We start from the raw sequence: 16,878 nt of genomic DNA, 5'->3' as shown, positions 1-16,878 counted from the left end.
TACCATTAATAGAAGAACATCAAGAACAATTCATATAAAAATGTAATATTTTTTTCAGGAAAAAATTAGAGCCTTACATCATTTTGTCTATTTAAAATCCATTGTTATTTCTTCTTAGGAATTAAGCGTTCCTTCCAAATGAAAGGAGATGAACTGAAGTATATTATTATTAATCATGTGATGCTTACAGATGACATCAAATCATATGGGCCCATTGAAAAACAAATCAAACAGCTCCTTCATCTTACATCATCTTTCTCAAATAATATCAAAATGTATTTTGAACTTAATAAGTGTAAAATTCTTGACATGCAAGGAGAGACAGAGACTGGAGATATAATCTTGAATTCAAAAGTCACATTGAACCAGTCGTTGTAGATGATGCCAACAAATATTTTGGTTCTTTCCAGGTTAGATACATTGAGTATAAAGATGTCAAGGAAAAAGAAGTCTGGGATTGAGTGCATTGAGAGACTTACTGGCATTTTGAAATAAAAGCCAATTAGAAAGAACACATTTAAAGAAATTAACATGTATTTAATATCATCCATATCTTATGCTTCCCAAATTGCAAAACCTACTGTGAGGATTTGGAAAGCACCCTATTAAACACCAGAACAATATTAACAAAATATAGGACTCATTGTGCTAAGACAGCTATAGAAAGAAGAAGAATATTGATAAGTGCTTTTCAAGCATATGACAAACACCACCTGAAATACTTTTGGAATAAGTAAGCATCATTTAACAAAGCAAGTAAAGGATGATAAGAGGTATGTGCCATTGGGTTTGTTGAATATAACTGAGATTGACTTCCCTGGATGGAGTAATGAAATAATGAAGTTCCAAGAGTAGAATCAAAAAGGCACTGGTATAAACTCAGCCAACAAAATAAAATAACAGAACAAAATGAGAACAGAAGAAATGACTGTCATGTAGATTTGTTTGTCAAATGAGGCCAACCCAGGACCAGGTCATTGCCACCAGAAATCTTTGAAGAGTTATTTTTAAGGAGTCCAATTTAATGATCAATGTAGGTCATACAAGGAAATGGTAGAGAAACTGTGTTATTACTATATATATATATCACTGTATATATGTATCTGTACATAAATATATATCACTAAAGGCTAACAATTTATCAGTACCCAAATATCTAGCAAGATATAGCCTCTTTGATTCAAACTATACATCAGAAATATATTGTTTTTCATGGATTGACGGGATGAGAAATTTCCATTCTAGATAATCAGTCAATATATTGTTCTGGAACCATTCTATTCCCACAGAAGAAAATATTCCCATAGAATATTCCTATGATCCGTAAGACAAAGCATGATTCGTAAAAATTTAAGAATAACCTTTTAAAAGGATGACATTTCAAATATTCATAATATCAAAGTTGCATTGAATAAAAAGTTTTCAAAGAATTTTGAGAATTGGCTATGGAAATTAAAAATCATTTTTAATGTAAATAAGATGAGGTATATATCCTTATTATCCTTCCTGCTACTAGGCATTTAGCAAGGATGCTTTCAGGGAGTCTATAGAGAATGAGCTTATATCCCAATATATTTTTTTAAACCCTTAACTTCTGTGTATTGGCTCCTTGGTGTAAGAGTGGTAAGGGTGGGCAATGGGGGGTCAAGTGACTTGCCCAGGGTCACATAGCTGGGAAGTGTCTGAGGCCGGATTTGAACCTAGGACCTCCCATCTCTAGGTCTGACTCTCAATCCACTGAGCTACCCAGCTGCCCCCTATCCCAATATTTTTATTTAACTACAGAAAGTAATTTTTAAAAATATATCTGTTCAACAATTTGAAAACAGAATGTTAAGGAAATAATTATAGGATAACTACTTGCCCCAGGACTATTTCTATCAACTTAACCAAAAAGGATGAGAAAAAATAAAATAATTATATAATTTTCTCTGGGGAGGAGAAGAATGTCCTAGACCTGCATAGACTTCTGGGATTTGGAATTTGAGCCCTTGGGTTGCTGGAGAAAAATATTATGACCTTTTTTCTCTCATTATGTTTGTTCTCCCCTTTCCACTTTTTGACAGTATATCCTTTATTAAGTTCTTCATTAATCCTAAACCACATAATATTCCTTCCTCAGCAGATAAGTGAAAAACTCCAAATCCTAGAAATACAATAAGATCTAGACTATTTTTCCTCCTCCAAAAGATGTGTATCTAAATGCTACATTAGTGAACAATAATAAAAGAACAATAATAATTTCATTTGTATAGTGTATTAAGTGACTTTCTACTGTACCATATTCAGTTTCTATTTTGTTTACTAAAAAGGATCAGGTTTGTGTGTTTTTTTTATACATAGGTGTTCAGGATTTCTTTTTTTTGTTATAACAATTTCTCTATTTGTTGAAAGGGAAAAACAGTACCCTTCAGTGATGTTGGAGACATTAATCTATCTTTTTGGAGATAATATCTGCAAAAGAGTTTTGCCTTTTCAAAGGTGCTATACAAATTCAAGTTACAGTAAGCACATTTAATTGCATAAATGCTTATCAGTCAATTTTTTAGATGTGCAAAATTGGTATTCTATCAGAGGAACTTCTTGGTACTTACTACCACCTTTAACTTTAAAAACTGGCCTTTAAATTTTGTTTCATCCTGGCAGATCTTTGCTCAAAACCCAAATTGCATTCAAGAAAAACATCATTTTGCAGAGCAGCTTACCATAACCACACAGTTCCACATTCATGTAAACTATTCATAAAAGCTCAACTGTGCCTTTAGATCAAGAAAAGAAAGTTTGACCAAGTTAGTGTCTCGGGATTTGGAGTATAATTACATAAACATTGACACTAGGTGATTTAATAGCAAGGCACATGGGCCTACGTACATCACATATTAAGATTCAGCATTTATCATGCATTAGCTAAGGAGTTAGATGATTAGGAACTTAATTTTTGAAGATATATCCTGAATTAGACATGTTTCTTAAAGGGCTGACTTTATCAAAGGAAGGACAGATGTGGAATCATCTATGTTGTAGAGTTTCAGGGATGCAGGAGAGGGAACTTTCTCTCCTAAAAGGTCCTGTTTATTTAGCTGTTATCTTAACAAGGATCAAAGCAATTCATATTGCAATTAAAGTAGGGCTTCAAAATACTCTGGAGTAGAACTTCTTGCCAATATAATTTCCTGATTAGGCAAATCTCACAAACTTACTCCAGCAAAACACTGAAGTTAATGATCAAGAAATCGAATGAAAAAGAAATTAAATGAAAAAAAAAACTATAGCAAATGATTTATTTTACTCCAGTACTGCATAAAAACAAACCCAGAGGTAAAGGAGGTGCCACCAGCAAAGTCAGGAGTGCCCAGTGGTGTACCAGACATGGAACAAATGGGACAAAAGTCTATGTCCATAAGCATCAAGAGCAAAGGACTCTCTTTAGGAAGAAAGACACAGGGGATTATAGTAGGCAATAGTCAACCTTGGAACATAGGGCTCAGTTTGTGACAGCTCAGGTCTAAGGTCTCTGAGGTCTCTAATGCTCTGTCTGGAGATGCCAGAGAAGGCTCTTGAAAGTCCAGTTCCCTGAACCTCCAAAACCCAGGAAGTATAGGTCAGTGCAAGAACTAGCTGACTCAGGGTAAGACCACATGAGGCCACAAACCAAAAGAACATTAGGGAGTAGATCTTGGCCATGGAACAAAGTCCCAGTTCAGGAACTAAAGCTGGAGAGATGAATAGATCAGATGAGAAACACCAGTCACTATGAAAAAATATTGGAAATTTGGAAATCCCTCTAAAGAAAGCAAGTAATTCTGATACAACTGCAAGCAGAGATTCAAAGGGAAAAAGTCAATTTCTCCAAGGACAAACGAATACTTAGAATAATAGGAGAAATGAAGCAAGTCACTAAAAAATGAAATAAAAGTTCTAGCAAAAAGAAATAGAAAGTGAATAAGCAGCTTTAAAGAGAAAGTGGTGGGGCAGCTGGGTAGCTCAGTGGAGTGAGAGTCAGGCCTAGAGAGAGGAGGTCCTAGGTTCAAACCCGGCCTCAGCCACTTCCCAGCTGTGTGACCCTGGGCAAGTCACTTGACCCCCATTGCCCACCCTTACCACTCTTCCACCTATGAGACAATACATCAAAGTACAAGGGTTAAAAAAAAAAAGAGAAAGTGGTAGACCTCCCCTAAGAAACTATACCTGAAAACTAGATTAACCAAACTAAAATCAATGACTGAAACAAGAAGGATTAAAACAAGGTTAAAGGGTTGAAAAAATGGGAAAAAAGGTATTATGTATGATATAGAATACAACTGAGTTAGAAAACATCCAGAAGAGGTAATTTAATAATGACAAATAATTTAAATGATTTAAGAATAAAAAAATCAGTCCCTGAAAACTATGATGAAAACTCTTGAATCTATATGTCAGAAATTCATATTTTTGAATTTGAAATTTATTTTGAATTTTGAAAATTTGAAAATTATTTGGAAATTATTCAAATCTACTAGAACAAGAGGCCAAAGTAAAGAAAGGAAGAATCCATCAATCATGTCCTGAAACAAAACCCAAAAGGAAAAGACTCATGGCTAAAATCCAGAGCTCCTGTGTCAAAGAAACATATACTGCAAGTATGTAGAAGAAAGAAATTAAAATACCAAGAATTATAGTTGGGATCATGTAAGACCTGGCATCTTCTACTAAAAATAACAGAAGATCTTAGAATATAATATTCCAAAAGATAAAATGTATAAACTTTATGGATTGGTTGTATTACAAAGGATTGAAGAGGGGAAAGAGTAAAGAGGGTAAAAGGAGTATGCTCGGGTAGAAAGGAGAAAGAAGGCAGTAGAACTTGCTCATTCTTACTGTTGGGGTACCTGAAAAAAATAGTTTATGAACATAAAAGAGGAAACAAGGAAGAGTCATCCTCTAATTGATAAATGGGCAAAATATATGGACAGATAATTTTCCAATGAGGAAATGAAAGCCATAGATAGATATATGAAAAAATGTAAACCAAAGCAATTCTGAGATATCATTTCACACCCATCAGAATGGCAAAAATGGTAGTAGGGCAAAATGACAAATGTTGGAGAGGAATATGGAAAAATGGGGACACTAAATCATTGTTGGCAGAGCTGTGAATTGATCCAACCATCTTGGAAAGCAATTTGGAATTATACCCAGAGCATTATAAAACTGTACATGTCCATATCATTGCTGAGTCTGTTTCTCAAGGAGATCAGGAAAAAAGGAAAAGAACCTATATGTTCCGAAATATCTATGGCAATTCTCTTTGTGGTGGCAAAGAACTAGAAATTGAGGGGATACCCATCAATTGAGGAATGGCTAAACAAATTGTGGCATATGATTGTGATGAAATGCTACCATGCCAAAAGAAATAATGAACCTGTTAATTAATTTTTTTTAAGACTTGGAAAGAACTACATGGGATAATGAACAGTGAATTGAGTAGAACCAAGAGAACATTATACAGATTTAATATTTGAAGAAAAACTTGTAAATGTTATCTCCAGAGAATGAGGTGGGAAAATGGAAACAAAAGACATAATTTATATTTACATATTGTCTTATGGATGATGTCTTCTATGAGGGGAAGAAGGGGCTGAGACTCTTAGAAATTCAATTAATTAAAAACAAAGGAGGGAATTGGAAGAACCTAGTGCTTCTCTGAAATGGTTAAAGGAGGGCTGAACATATATGCACACAAAGTTTGCATAAATATATAAGATCCAATAGATAAACAAATAGGGAGAGGGAAAGAAGGGGTTAAGAGGCAAGATAATGGGAACAAAATATAAACAAAAAGTATTTCCTGATCCTGAAGATGAGAGTAAAGAAGATGAAAAAGAAAAGAAATATTATCTAAGGGGGTTCCTGAGATTGCCCTCTTAGACAATTGAGAAATGGATGGACAAATTGTGATATATGAATGTAATAGAATATTATTGTGTAGTTAGAACTGATGAAAGAGGTGACTTCAGCAAATCTTAGGTAGTGTGACCCGAGTATAGTGAGCAGAATAAGGAGCACACTGTAAAAAAACAAAGCAAAATTTAAAGACATAAGAATGCTGATCAATAAAAGACCAAACCATGTCTCCAGAGGATCTATGATGAATCATGTTATCTACCTCGTGACAGAAAGAGGATGGATACAAAGTACAGGGACATATAGTTTTGGACATAGCCATTATGCATATTAATTTTACTTGATTCTGCTTATTTGTTAAAAGGTTTTTTCCACTCTCTTCTCTATTTTTTTTTATGGGGGATAGGGACACTATTTAGCAATAGTGTGATGCCAAAAAAAGAGGGATTTTTAGCATTTTAAAAATATGAATAGAAAAGAAAATAAGAAAATTGATAAGAAATCACAGAATGCAGGACAGTTTAGAAATACTCTGCTGTTTGTATGGAATTATTATTATTATTCTGGTTTTTAAATTTAGAAACTTAAAAAATACTCTGGAATTAAGACTTAATTTAAAATATGAATGTCACCTCAGTACAACAAACATACACTGAGCTCCCTTTGTGTTCCATCAAGATACAAAGTTTAGATATTTGTATAGTCCAGAAGGAAGATACTCCATAATTGTCAACACATGACAAGTGCCTTTGACACTTCATCTGCACTTAATAAATGTTGAATTGATAAGTACATAAGAGAGACGCAAAGTGCAATTTGAGGTGGGAAGAGCTGGAAACTGACAACAAATTAGAAACTTCAGAGAAGGTTTACTGGACATGTCATGTAAGCTGAAGCCATGTAGCAGCTCCACGAGGATTCTTAGTGGGTTGGACACTTAGAAAGGGGAACCAAGGACTGAGTGAAAATGGGTAGTGGGTTAAAAACTAGTGGAAAGAGAACATAAGGCGAGAATAAAGACACACAGACACAGAGAGTTTTGGCATAAGGTAGACAGACAGCGAGTAAGCTCTGGTGGTCAAGAGCTTAGATGGTTCAGAGCTCTGATGGTCAAGAGCTTCTGGGTTAGGAGCTCTGATGGTTAAGAGCTTCCTTCTCAACTGTCATATAGCTACTTTTATTGGGGTTACAATCGTAGATGGGGGGAAGGGGAGAACCAAGTGGTCTGATAAATATATAATCATCAGGAGATACAAACTGTTGGAACCTGAAATAACAGGTAGAGCAAACATCTAGGTCAGGAATCCATGAGGCCTAAGGTCTTGATACAAATGCTGATTGAAGGTAAGGCAAGGAGACTGAGATAACTGACCAGTCTTCCAGAGTGTAGCCGTAGGGAAGGGCTAGGAGTTTGGCAAGGTTGAGGTTCAGTTTAACTCAGGGTTACAGAAATCAATCATAAGCAATACAAAAGTCATTTTTTGAGCACTCTTAAAATAATATCAAGATTAATGTATACCTGGATTGCTACATAAGCTGTGATTAAACAGCTAACAAACAATTCATTGTGTGGAGGGATGAAGGGGAGATCATTACAAGCATAGGGAGCATTATGAGCATAGAAATGGAAGTGGGAAGGTACTGGGTATGTAAGGGAGATGTCCAGTAATAAAGTTTGGCTGGAAGATAGCTATAGTATAGTGAGTTATGATTGAGAAGGGAAGAAGGTGTCAGATAGTGAAAGAGCCTTGAATTGCTGAGCAGATGAGTTTGAACTTTATGGAAGAGAGAAACATAGAAGGGTTTTAAGTTAAGCAATATCACATTATATTTTCTGAAAGTAAGTTTGGTCATGGAGAGTAAGAGAGAGGAAATACTAATTAAGGGAGGAAATACACACACACACACACACACACAGAAAAGCAGTAGACTCAGAAGGAAATACAAAGAAAAGAGAGGCTAAGGATAATGATGATAAATTTAACAATTTTGTTTATGGTTGGTCATCTTGGCCCAATAGTTTATCAAAGTCTGAGAACTTTGTGGAAAGATATTAAAATTGTTTATGGTAAATTCAGAAGTATTTAACTTAGAGATTTTAATACATTTGCATTTTTATTTAGCATTCAAAAAGGTTCCAATTTCAAGAATGGTCAATAAAAGAAATAAATTATATTCTACCAGTCAAGTATGATGTTTACAAAATGGTATACAAGATACTATCATTTCAGAAAAATATGAGTTGGCAAAAAAGACGTTCTTTCCCTTTAATTTTCTTTTTTAAATTCATTTCAAATATGCATTTGAACATTCCCACAGAGCCTAGGTTTATAGCTGGGGTGTAGGGATAAGGCCTACAACTAATATTTTTATGGACTAATCGTAGATAAGGAATGTGGATTTTAAAATTAATATCCAATAACTATTATATTTAATAAATTTTCATCAATAATAAATTAACAAAAAATACTAGCTAAAAGGGCACTATCTAGCCTGTTCCCAAGAGCAAAAGAGGAAGAGGGAGGAGATACAGCCTACTATAAAACAATAACGTGACCATGCAAATGTGGAGGCGCTGGAGAGATTAAAGGGAATTTTGGGAAATACTAAGGACTTATGGGGGATGCAGTCCAAAGTTCAAAATCTCCATTTATACAGGAAACTCTCTTTAACAATGTAAGTCAACACTTTCTTTGCAAGTTATAGACTTAATTTCTTAGAGTAGAGGTAAACACTAAGGAATAAATTATTTAATCCTACATAGGGGGTTTGTCCTTATCCTTACTTCTATAGGCAGAAATTCATAATCAGTATCACCTTAAATTTTGAGGTGGGCTATAGTAGTGACATAAAGAATAGTCAATCAGAACTGTATGTATCTTTTTAGAGGATGGGGTACAAAAGGAGATGCTGAAGTTGTAGACAGGAGAGAACCAAGGCAAGGCCAATATGAAATGGATCTCATAGAGCAGCACTAGGTTTTCAAGTTTGCGTCCCTAGAAGGCAACTTTAAGCTGTCTATGAACCCCCTGTATTACCAGAGAGAGAGTGGAGGAAGAGCTTACTTTGGGCAGCTGGACAGAGGGGCGGGGCATGCAAAAAATGTCCTCCATGCTGGGAAGAGAAGGAAAGGAGCAATTCCCCTGTGCTGGTTCGGCATGCATGCCAATACTTTGCCATTGCTGTCATAGTGTAGGAAAGCCTCAGGTTCACCTCCTGGGTTCACCTTCATTGTAATAATCGACTTTCTTGTGAGTCATTTGTGTTTGCATGAAGTTAAAACTGGGGAGGGTAGCTAATTTCCTAGGAAGTTGGGTTGGTGAGCTCTAAAATGTTACCAAAAACCCTTGTCTACCTTTAACCTCACTAGGAGGCAAGAGGGGAGAAAAGCGATGGAATGATTTTCCTCCAGGCTTGCAATGCAGTGAGATTTCCCACCCCCCCTTTTAAAATAATTTATTCTTATAATTCATTAAAATTTTTTTTGAGTTCTAAATTCTTTCCCTCTCTTACCCATTAAGAAGGCAAGGAATATGACATTACTTACACATGTGAAGTCATACAATACATATTTTTATATTATCCGTGTTGCCAAAAAAAGAGCAAGAAACATAAATTTAAAAAAAAGGATGCTTCAATCTGTACTCAGAGTTCCTCAGATCTCTTTAGGTGGATAGTATTTTTCATCATGGGTACTTTGTAATTGTCTTGGATTATTGTACTGATTGGAGTAGTTAAGCCCCTTACAGATGATCATTGTAACAATATTGCTGTTACTGTGTACAATATTTTTATGGTTCTGCTTACCTACTTTTGTATCAGTTAATATGTTTTCCCAGGTTTTTCTGAAACTATCCTGCTCATCATTTCTTATAGCACAGTAGTATTCCATTACAATCATATACCAGAACTTGTTTAGCCATTCCCCAGTTGATGGGCATCCCCTCAGTTTCCAATTCTTTGCCACCACAAAGAGAGCTGCTAACAATATTTTTGTACATATAGGTCCTTTTCCATTTTCTTTGATCTCTTCGGGATACTACCACCTAGTAATGGCATTAACAGGTCATGCACAGTTTTATAGTCCTTTGGGAAGAGTTCCAAATTTTTCTCCAGAATGATTGATCCAGTTCACATTGATTCCACCAACAGTACATTTGTGTACTTGTTTTTTTCCACGTCCCCTCCAGCATTTATAATTCTCTTTTTCTGTTATGTTAGCCACTCTGATAAGTGTGAGTTCCTATATCAGAGTTGCTTTCATTTGAATGTCTCTAATTAGTAATGCTTTAGAACATTTTTTTATGTGACTATTGATAGTTTTGATTTCTTCTTCTGAAAACTAATGCATATTAGTTTCAGAATATTAACAAATAGAGGAAAGCCATGACTATAGCAGAAGTACCCATATGTTAGGGACAGCCACCAGGGTTAGGTGAGGGAAGGAAGTAGAAGCAATTGTTGCAATCAGTTAATCAACCAATTATTTAACAAGCATGTATGCAGAGCTTACTGTTTGCTAGGTACTGAGATTGCAAAGACTAAATTAAAAGAGAGGTGGGAGTTAGAAGAGAATGAATTCTTCTGGATATATTATTTTTGAGATACCTAGGGAATATCTAATTCAAAACTGTGACATAATTCTGTCTCAAGAGAGACTAGTTTCACATATATAGACATGAGTCTGTTAGCTTATGAGATTAGCAAGTGAAAGATTACAGAGAAAAAAAGACAAGAGCTTTCAGGTACACTCAGAGGAAGAGGGCATGACATGGATGATGATCTAGCTAAGTTGATAGGGAAGCAGTCAAACAAGTAGGAGAGGATCAGGAGAGAGTAGGGTTATGAAAATGGATTGTTAGGTGGTACCTTAGTGGAATAGAAAGCCAGGTTTGAAGTCAGAAAGACTTCCGGAGTTCAAATCTGTCCCCAGATACTTATTAGATACTTATTAGCAGCCTGGGCAAATCACTTAACCACTGTTTGTCTCAGTTTCCACATCTGTTAAAAGGAAGGAAATGACAAACCACTCCAGTATCTTTGCTAAGAAAACCCCAAATGGGGTCAGGCAGAGTCAGGTGTATCTGAAATAACTCAACAACAGTGTTATGAAACCTCAGAGAGGAGAGAATATCCTCAAAGTGATCAAAAGTTTCATATTCTGCAGTGGTCAAGAATGACAACTGAGAAAAGGCCACTAAGTTGTTAATTAAGAGATCCATGAATAACTTTTGAGAATGATAAGACCAGAAATCAGATTACAGAAGTTTTCAAAGAGAATGAGGGGAAAAGAAATGAAGATGTCAGGTACAGATGTGTTTTTCAAGGAGTTTAGCTGAGAAAAGGAGAGATAGAGGATGCATCATAGGCAGCTAAAATGTTTTTATATGCACTATTGTTGTCAGGCAGTCAATATCTAATATCTATTTATTTGTTTTTTAAAACCCTCACCTTCCATCTTAGAATCAATACCATGTATTGGTTTCAGGGCAGAAGGGCAGTAAGGATTAAGTAATGGGAGTTAAGTGACTTGCTCAGGGTCACACAGCTAGGAAGTGTGTGAGGCCAGATATAAACTCAGGACCTCCCATCTCTGGGCCTTCCTCTCAATTTACTGAGCCACCTAGGTACCCCTATTCAATATTTATTAAGGGCCTATTATGTGGCTGACTCTGAATTGCTAGAGATACAAAGAAAGTCAAAAGACACTTCTTGCCCTCAAGAGGCTCACCACCAAATAAAGGAGACAACATGCAAACAGCTATGTAAAAACAAGCTATATACAGAATAAATAGGACATAATCAAAAGAAAAAAGTCACTAGGATTAGGGGGGACCAGGAAAAACTTCCAGTCAAAGGTGAGATTTTTATTTGGGATTTGGAAGGAAGTCAGGGAAATCAAAAAGTATCAGGAGATGAGAAGGGAGAGTATTCCAAGCATGGGTAACAAAAGTGAAAATGCTAGGAGTTGGAAGATAGACTATTCAAGGAATAACAAGGAGGCGAGTGTCACTCATTTGGAGAGTACATGGGGACAGAGGATGGTAAGGTGTAAAAAAACTGGCAAAGTTGAAGGGAAAGGATTGTTAATGGCTTTAAATGCTAACCAGAGGATTTTTTAAAAAAAACCTTGAACTTCCATCTTAGAATCAATACTGTGTATTGGTTCCAAGGCAGAAGAGTGGCAAAGGCAATGGGGGTTAAGTGACTTGCCCAGGGTCACACAGCTGGGATATATCTGAGGCCATATTTGAACGTAGGACCTCCCATCTCTAGGCCTGGCTCTCTATCTAATGAACCACCCAGCTGCCCCTAAGAGGATTTTATTTGACCCTGGAGTTGATACAGAGCCACTGGAGTTTATTGAGTATAGTTTTCTTATCTGTAAAATGGCTTTCTAGTCAGATAATTATTCACAGAATAGTCTAATAATTATAATAATAACATAATAATATGAGTCTAATAATAATATAATAATTATTACTATAATAAAAAGTTCAGTTAACTTTTAACATGGATTTGGATATTGTGTGCATATATATACATAAATGTGTGTATGTATACCATATAATTTTTGTAAAATCCAAGACTTAAATTTTTTTGAGAAAATTTTCAGGAAAAGAAGCTCCCTAACTCCTCAAATCAAGAAAATGAACTGTTTGAAGAAAGTGCCATAAAGAAACCTACACTGCATCAGAAGATCCAGAATGAACTTTGGGATGTAATTGATTGAACTGAAGGGAGTTGAACACATTTATTCTGAATGTAAACTTTTTTTTTTAATTTTAAACATTTATTAATATTCATTTTTAACATGGTTACATGATTCATGCTCCTACTTTCCCCTTCACCCCCTGCATTTCCCCCACCCATGGCCCACACACATTTCCACTGGTTTTATCATGTGTCCTTGATCAAGACCAATTTCCAAATTGTTGGTAGTTGCATTGGTGTGGTAGTTTCGAGTCCACATCCTCAATCATGTTCACCCCAGCCCATGCGTTCAAGCAGCTGTTTTTCTTATATGTTTCCTCTCCTGCAATCCTTCCTCTGGATGTGGATAGCGTTCTTTACCATAAATCCCTCAGAATTGTCCTGGGTTTTTGTATTGCTGCTGGTACAGAGGTCCATTACATTCAATTTTACCATAGTATATCAGTCTCTGTGTACAATGTTCTTTTGGCTCTGCTCCTATCGCTCTGCATCAGTTCCTGGAGGTCTTTCCAGTTCACCTGGAACTTCTCCAGTTTATTATTCCTTTGAGCACAATAGTATTCCATCACAAGCATATCTGAATGTAAACTTTTATGCCAAAGGGGCCTGCCCTCCAATTGGCTTTTTGTCAATGTGCCAGGCAAATACTGGTTTTGCTCTCTCTTTTTTATTTCCCTCTCATCACCAACTATTGTAATTTCCTCTTAGAAAGTGCAATATTGTATGTACCTTTAGCTAGAAGATCTTTAGAGGTATAAATTGGTTATGTTGATTCACTGGGGAGATTAGTCTCCAAATAATCACAGTGGGGATTGTGAAGAGTGAATCAATCTCTCTTTGTCTATCAATCAGTGACTTTTAAGTTAATCCATCAAAAACTCAAGTACTCCTACTTAGTACCCTTACCAGTTACTAAGTATGAGAGTTCACAAGTCACTTGCTAGAGTGGGTGACAATTCCAGAGGCCACTGCCTCCTTCCTGCATTCTCCCCCTTCCCCCCACCCCCCAAGTGCTAGGCAAATTGAAAGACTGTAATTGGTCCCTGTAAAATGGGGAAGGGACAGGAAGTGATGTGGAAAAAGGACTATAAAAAAGTCCTCAACTTCCTGACCAAAGGATTTCTCCTTGAGGCTTCTCCTTTGGAGTTCTTTGGAATCTCTGCTCCTTGGATCTTCTCCTTTGGACTTCTTCTTTGGAGGATGGCTCCTTGGGGATTTTGGACTTCAACTACAACTTGGAGTTTTGGGCCTTTTGACTCGAGTTTTCCGCTTTGGGACTTTGACTTTTTGCTCTGGAGTTTCTTGGAGTCTGGGGACTTTTTTGTTGAGTTCACTGCTACCTTGGTAAGCTTAGCTCATGAGGGTTTTTCTGCATTAGGACCTTGCCTGGATCCTGCCTGGCTTGCTGGTGAGTGACTAGGATTCCCACATGGAGTCTGGAACTCTGTTGGGAATGGAGCTTCATTTCACTGGATTAGCATTTAGGGTAGATTAGGCAGTTTCCTTACTTCTTTCCCTTCCGCATTTCCCTCTTTTTACTAATATTCCAATTAAACAAAATTGATAAAAGCTGCTAGTAGTTTTCTTGCCTTAAGGGATAATAATTGGCAACCACTTTTTTATAACTCTTTTATTTAGTCAAAATCTCAATTTAACCATTATAATACATTTATTTTCAATACCTTTTTATGACATCTTTAAGTATAGTATACTTAGTCTGTTGAAATTGTAAAAAACTTTTTTGTTGGTCTTACAGCATGTCTGCATTGCTTGCTTTTTAATTTTAAATCACTTGATGCATAGTGAATTTTGTCATCTCTTATTTTAATTTTGCATATGTCTTTATTTTTTAGGTATACTTTTATATGCAGACTATTTATTTATTGATTTTTTCAAATCCATCCTCTCATTCTCTTTTGTTTATTGAATTGTTTAATCCATTTGTTTTACCCTCTCTGGTTTATCACCCCAGCTTAAGTACATGCACTCATGGTTGTGTTGCCCACAGAATTACTGCCCTCTCTGGTTCTAGGTGTGACCCTATGGGTCAGAATTCTTAGAACTGTGGTTCAGACCAGTATGCTTACCATTAATAATCTGCTAGTAGACTCTTATTTAGCTCTTAGGAAAGGTATATTTTCAGATGGGATAGCAAAAACAGTCCTTAAAAATATACTTCCAATTCCCCTCTCCCCCAAACTGGAGTAAAATTTACCACAAATACACATAGTGTCCATGGGAAGAGTGGGCTCAAAGTACTACAGTGGTAGCGAGGCACATGACTAGGATACATGGGTGGCAAAGCCAACTTACAACTCCTGGTACTTTAAAGCCTGGGAACCCTTTCTTCTTCCTTGAGTCTTCCAGAAGCTGCCCCTAGGTGTAGTGTCTTTATTAGAGAGGTCATTCCACTTAGCTCTCAGGATTTGATTGTCTCCAGAGCTTAACTCTTTTTTTTTTCCCTACAGCTTAACTCTTGATTGCTAGGACTAGTTCTTTGCAGTTGCTTCCTCCTTTAGGTGACTTCTGCAGCCATATTCTGTATTCAGAATGTTGTGTTTATTTTTCTGTTTTCTCCCAGATGCAATGTCTGCTAGTGGTTGAGCAGTAGACTTCACTACTTTGAAACTCAGCTTCAAAGCCACATACCTGATGAGGCCAGAGGTAGAAATAACTCTCTCTCCACCTCCCTTGTAGAAGTCTCCACCATAGGTAGCTCTGGGTTTGCAATGTCTCCCACTCTCAAATTCCTGCAGTTCTTTCCTTTTTGATTCACTTAGAGAAGTATTTCCACTTCATAATGGAATCATAGAATGTTAAACCTCAGAACAAATTAAAAACTCATCACATATGAATATATTCTTTGTTTTAGTGTTAATTGCAGATGATCCTAGGGAATCCAGATGTTGTTAGAACAATGGGCTTAGCATGGGTTGAATAATGAACACAACCATCCTTCCCCAATAGTATATACTGAACTGGCCAGATGACTAGAGATCTGTATATGCTGAACTGATTTAAGGATACCATAGTGTAGTGGAAAGAGACTTGGAGTCCAAAGACTAGATTGGCCTTGGCATGTCTCCATTTCCTCATTTTTAAAATGGAGAGAATACTTATCCTACACATATTAAAGGATTGCTGTGAGGATGGAATAAGATAAAGAATATGCTTTGAGCTTTATGTGCCATGAAATATTGTTTTGAGGAGATGACCTTTAGGAAGAATGGAAGAGGACTGAGTTGTATGGAAGATGGTTTTTAGTATCTATAGAATTTCAGCTATGGAATCTGCTCCATCTTTTCCCAGCCACTGGACAAGCTGAACTTAGGCAGTATAACTTGCTCTATTTTCTCATCCGATCAGGCACAAGAAAGGATTACAAGAAATGATCACTTAACAAAAATATTAATCTTTCAAGAAAGTAATGACCTTAGTGAATCGGGAAAAGGGGAAATGGAAATATTTGAGGTCTAGGCTTTTAAGTATTCTAAGGAAAGTGATACCTATTAACATCCTCACCAGGAATCCTGGAAAAGTGATAGGAGTGTATGTATGAAAATATGCAAAGAAAATAATAGCCACTGACTTACCATCAGGAACCATGGTGCTCCAGGTTGCTGGTTCATTCTGTGAACATGTCCAAGACAGAAGTCATTATTCTTCCCCCACCCCGCCCCAATTCACCTCTTTTCTGAACTTCACTATTTCTGTCAAGGCTATCACTATACCTCCCTGCCTCCCTCCCCCCCACCCCCCACAGTTTCAAAATGTTTAAGTCTTCCTTGACTCCTCTCTCATTCTTCTTCATACCATATAGCTAGTCAGTGGTCAAGTCTCATCCATTCTACTTTTGTTACATCTCTGAAATTATCCCTGTGTCTCCAATAATATGGCCTCCATCTTGGTTCAAGCCCTCATTACCTCCAGCTTGGATCAGTATAATAACTTCCTACTTGATTTCTCTGCCTCAGGTCTTTTTCCACTCCAATCCATCTTACAGACTCAAATGACACTCCTGAGGCATAGTTTGGACCAAGTCATTCCTGGGAGCCGGTTCAGTAAACTTTCTATTACCTATAGGATCAAATATAAAACACTCCATCATTTAAAGCACTTTCCAGCCTTTGATTATATTACTCCTCTCCATACACTATCCTGTCTAGGCAAATTTGCCTTTTTGCTGTTTCTTACTTGTGACATTCTCAGTCCCCTGTTACTGTGCTGTTAAACTGGCTCTTCTACATGCACAAAATATACTCCCTCCTCCCCTCTGCCTCT

This window comes from Gracilinanus agilis, chromosome 5, assembly GCF_016433145.1.
Source record: "Gracilinanus agilis isolate LMUSP501 chromosome 5, AgileGrace, whole genome shotgun sequence".
Taxonomy (NCBI): Eukaryota; Metazoa; Chordata; class Mammalia; order Didelphimorphia; family Didelphidae; genus Gracilinanus; species Gracilinanus agilis.
The sequence above is the reverse complement of the archived record's forward strand: the minus strand, read 5'-3'. Positions refer to the sequence as shown.